This window comes from Tenrec ecaudatus, chromosome 2 (genome assembly GCF_050624435.1).
Source record: "Tenrec ecaudatus isolate mTenEca1 chromosome 2, mTenEca1.hap1, whole genome shotgun sequence".
Classification (NCBI taxonomy): Eukaryota; Metazoa; Chordata; class Mammalia; order Afrosoricida; family Tenrecidae; genus Tenrec; species Tenrec ecaudatus.
The window spans coordinates 16,783,099-16,788,317 of NC_134531.1; the positions used below are offsets into that span (position 1 = coordinate 16,783,099).

Consider the following 5,219-nt stretch of genomic DNA (forward strand, 5'->3'; position numbering starts at 1 on the left):
TTTTAGAGGGAAGCTCCCGGAGGAGATACCACAAGTAGCCCAGGGAAGTGGTGCCCAGTGGTCAGACTGTAGGGTTTTTAAAAGAAGGTGCCTGGGGTGCGGAAACTGTCTGAGGGGCAGGTGTTACAAGGTGTCGGGAACAGGTTGTCAGCTTCTTGTGGTGCTCTGTGTACCAGAAGACGCTGCACTCCCTTTCTATCAACAAGGCCATATTTCCCAACTATTGCCCCTTCCTCTTTGTTTCCAACTTTGGATTCCCATCTCCAATCATTACATGTGCATCTTGATTGCCTGTTTCATCAACTTCAGACTGAAACCTTTGAGAGAATTCTTCTATGGCTTCATCTTTAGCTTCTGTGGCTGCATCTTTTAGTCGGTGTATAAATATGAAGAGCAGTTTAATTTCCCTCAAGGTGGTTAGTCACAATTCTATCACAGATAGCATTGTACTTCAAGACAGATCTTGAAAGGTTATTTTAGGCAATGAATATGAACTCTTGAATTTATCATTCAAAGTATAATAAATTAGAAGGCTTTCTGATTAAAATGACCAATATCAACCTATTTCCAGGATAAGAACAAAATTTTAAAAATCTAAGTGGATGTCTGAAGAAACTCTGAAATGTGCTCATAATTGCAGAATAGTTAAAGCACATGGAAAAATTACTGAAGTCAAACATCTAAACAGAAAATTTCAAATGGAAGACCCAATAAACAAAGTAAATCTTTATAATGAAATATGCAAAGACCTAGAATTCAAAAAACCAAAAAGAATCTGTTTAGTATATATTAAACTGAAGTAACTAAAGAAAAATTTCAAACCTTGAGTTGAACTATTGAAAGATCCTCTGGACAAATAATGAATATAGAGGAATATAATGAATATAAGATCCAAAGAATACACTCAACACCAGCACCAAACCATCGGCAACATCACACGTTTGAAGAAGTAGTGTATGGGCATATGTTGCTGAAGGCGGAAATTCAAGCTTCCCTGAAAGTATTAGCCAAAGCAATGTTGGCTCAAGGAGTTGGTGTAATACCAATTGAAATGTTCCAACAACCTGAAGAAATGCTGGAAACCAGTTTATCTATGCCAGGAAACTTGGAAGAGAGCTACTTGACCAACTGACTGGAAGATATCCATATTTGTGCTCATTCTAAGGAAAGGTGAGGCAACAGAATACCCCAATTATGGAAAAATGTTATTGATATTGCATATAGATAAAATTTACTGCAGATCATCCAACAATGGTTACATTGACAGGGAGCTGCTAGCGATTCAGGCTGACTTCCACATTGGAACAATGGATACCCTTGCTGATGCAGATGAATCTGAGTTGAAAACAGAATATTTATCTGTATTTTACTGACTATGCATTGGAACTTGGCTTAGTGGATCCTAACAACTATGGAAGGTCTTGAAAAAAATGGAAATTCTAAAATAGTATGTTGTGTTTATGTGAAAGCTTTACTGGATCAAAAGGCATTTGTGAAAACGGAACAAGAGGAGAGTGAATGGACTAAAATCAGGATGGTGTGTGTCAGGGTTGTATCCTGTCACCCAATGGGTTCTATCTGTGTGATGAGCAAATCCTTAGATAAACTAGGTTATATGAAGAAGAATGCAGGATTGGAAGAAGGCTTATTAACACGCTGCCAGATGCAGAGAATACAATCTTGCTTGCTTAAAGTGAGGAGGCCTTGAAGTACTTGCTGATAAAGATCAAAGATTGCAGCCTTCAGTATGAATTACAACTCAATGAAAAAGGGCCAAATTCCTCACAACTGGGTGAGTGGGGTCCAAATACCAATTATTAAAACATATGTACAGCTTTTTCTTCTCATTTTGAGTCTTGGTTGATCAAATTATAAATTCCTTGATGGTTTAATCCAATTGTGTCATTACACTGGATTCTTCTTTAAGAAGGTAGCTATTTTTCCCACGTATGTCTATATAAGATAGGCAGGATGAAAAATCCTGAGGGACCAATGGTTGTGGATGGGAGGGGTATGAAATCCAATGACAAGGGAACCACAAGTGATCTAAAATCAATGGAAAGGAGGTATAGAGTGCCTGGTAGGGTGTGATCAAGCGAATTGTAGCTGAGAGGAATTACTGAAAGCCAAATGAAGGTCGAGCAGGATAATGGGACAAGAGGAAAGTAAAAGGAAATAGAGGAAAGAACTAGGAGGCAAAGGACATTTATATAGGTATAGATAGAGGCATGTAAATACATTTTTATAAAATATAAGTCTATGTGCATGTATGTATGATAAGTATTATTGTAGCATGTAGACATTGGGCCTCCACTCAGTTCTCCCTCGATGCAAGAACAAATTCTTCTAATAATCTGACATCCTGTGATGCTCACCTTCCTGGCACAATAACTGAAGTCAAAATGGGTGCATAAGCAAATATGGTGAAGAAAGCTGATGGAACCCAACTATTAAAAGATATAGCACCTCGGCTCTTTAAAGCTGGAAGTTAAATGAGCAGACATCTAGCAGGGCAGTAGCAAAGCCCACATGGAAGAAGCACGCCAGCCTGTGTGATCATGAAGTATCAACAGTGTCAAGTATCAGGCACCAGAAGGCCTAAAACAAATAATCATATAGATGTGAACGAGGGTGGGAGGGGTGGGTAGAGTGGAGATCAAAAGCACATCTGTAGTCAATTGGACATCTCCTCACAGAAGGGTCAGTAGGGTGCAGTATAGCATGGTCAAAGCATACAACATTCTTCTAGTTCAGTGGTTCTAAACCTGTGAGTCATGACCCTTTTGGGGGTCAAATAACTCATTCACAGGGGTCATCTGATTCATAACAGTAGCAAAATTACAGGTATGAAGTAGCAACGAAAAAAATTGTATGGTTGGTGAGGGGCCTCACCACAACATGAAGAAGTGTATGAAAGGGTTGTGGCATTAGGAAGGTTGAGAACCACTGCTCTAGTTCTTTAATATTTCTTCCACCCCACTCCCTGACCCCAGTTCTACCTTCCAAATCTGTTTAGAACAGTGGATTTACACTGGTACAGATAAACGCTCCAGATATATAGAATTCAGGAAAGATAACAATCTCGCGAACAATGATGAAGGTGGGGGCAGAAAAGGAGAACCAATTGCCATGATGACATATAACCCCACCACCACTACCACCCAACCAGGGTGACAAACAACAGACAGGTGGGTGAATGGAGTCAGATGTCGATGTAATATATGAACATAATAATACTTTGCAATTTATTAAGGATTCGTGTGTGCGGGTGGTTGGGGGAGGGAGAACAAAAATGAGGAGCCAATACGAAGGGCTCAAGTAGGTTTTGGAAATGATGATGTCAACATATGTACAAATGTGCTTGACACAATGGATGTTTGGATTATTATAAGAGCTGTAAGAGCCCCCAATAAAAGGATTAAAATAGAGGCAGGCGGGGGAGTCCTTTTCCGGTTGCTACAGTGCTAGGAACTGTGAGCAGCAAAGCCTCTCAAGACACCCTCTACGAGGCGGTGCGGGGAGTCCTGCATGGAACCAGCATAAACCCTGGAAGCTTTTGAGGATGGTGGAGCTGCAGATAAGCCTGAACAACTATGACCCTCTGAAGGACAAACGCTTCTTGGGCACCGTCAGCCTTAAGTCCACCCAACTTCTCTGTGTGTGTCCTTGGGGATCAGCAGCACTGCAATGAAGCGAAGGTGGTGGAGATCCCTCACGTGGACATCGAGGCGCTGAAGAAGCTCAACAAGAATAAGTAGCTGGTCAAAAAGCTGGCCCAGAAGTACGATGTCTTTTTGGCTTCAGAGGCCCAGGCCTGAATAAGTTCAGCAAATTCCCTTCCCTGTTGACCAACAATGAGAACATGATGGCCAAGGTCGACGAGGTGAAGTCCACCATCAAGTTCCTGATGAAGAAGATGCTGTGTCTGGCAGTGACAGTTGGCCACGTGAAGATGACAGATGATGAACTCGTTTACAACATCCACTTGGCTGTCACCTTTTTTGGTTTCACTGCTGAAGAAAAATTGGCAGAATGTCCGTGCTTTGTATATTAAGAGCACCCTGGGCAAACCCCAGTGCTTGTACTAAACTACGGTTCAATAAATTTTATTGTTCCTAAAAAAAAGAGGGAGCTATCATTTATATTTTGAGTGCCTTCAACCTGAGAGACTCATCATCAGGCGCTATATATAATACTGCTGTACTGCTGTTCGTGAAGCTTTCCACACCTGACAATGTTCAGTGGCTGATTATGCTGATGCGGTCAGCCTATACCTTCTTCACAGTCTGCAATGTCCGTCTGGGTGACCTTGCCAGAACATAGCTTCCAGCATCATAGCAATACACAAGCCATCACAGTAGGCAAGTGTCAGGAAATATATTATACCCAACATATTAGTTACAAATGTAGAGCTGAAACTTGGTAAACATTGAGAAGTTGACTTTGGAGCGAGAACAGTAAATTTTGTAGCTCACTTAAATAATAAGGACATTTAAAATGACTTGACATTTACTATTGCATACTTATTCACTGTATATATTTTTGCACTGTTTAAGAGTATTATAGTGCAGTAACACATAATCCCTATTTGACAGTTTTTTTTCTTTCTTTTTGCTAACCTCACTATTCCTTAACTAATTATAGGCAAGCATTTTTTTCTATTTCTATTTTGATCTATCAAAATCCTAGCAACTGTCTTTAAATAACCATCTTTTATAATTGAACTATCATATATGCATTGTAATTGTTGTCAATTAATAATCAGGCCTATAGCTGAATTAATTACTATTTGTTAACTCATCCTTTCCCATATTATTAATTTATTATCTTCCTGTTCACTCATTAAAATAGTATAATGATTGAATATTAGTTTTAACTTGATATATTCTCTTAGCTGGGAGAAATATGGGGCTTTCTACTCCCCCAAAGAATTACAGTCTCAGAAACCTACAGGGCTGTTCTATGCTCTCCTATATGATCACTATGAGTTGGCATTGAATCTATGGCCGTGAGTTTGGTTTGGGGTTAATCTCTTACTATTTTAAAAGATTTATATTGATGTATAGATTTGATAAGTTACATTAAGTATGTGTAGAAAAACAAGAAACTTATTTTATAATTTGAAACGTTATAAAAGCTGACAGCAGAGTTCCACGAAAATTTCCCGAGTATTAATATTTTTTCAAGACCATGTGATTAGATTGATAGCTACTTATATT

General features: G+C 39.3%; 1 pseudogene; it reads left to right on the forward strand.

Moving 5' to 3' along the window:
• Positions 1 to 1,411: 1,411 nt before the first annotated feature.
• On the forward strand, positions 1,412 to 4,088 carry LOC142439779 (large ribosomal subunit protein uL1 pseudogene; annotated as a pseudogene).
• The last annotated feature ends 1,131 nt before the right edge of the window (positions 4,089 to 5,219 follow it).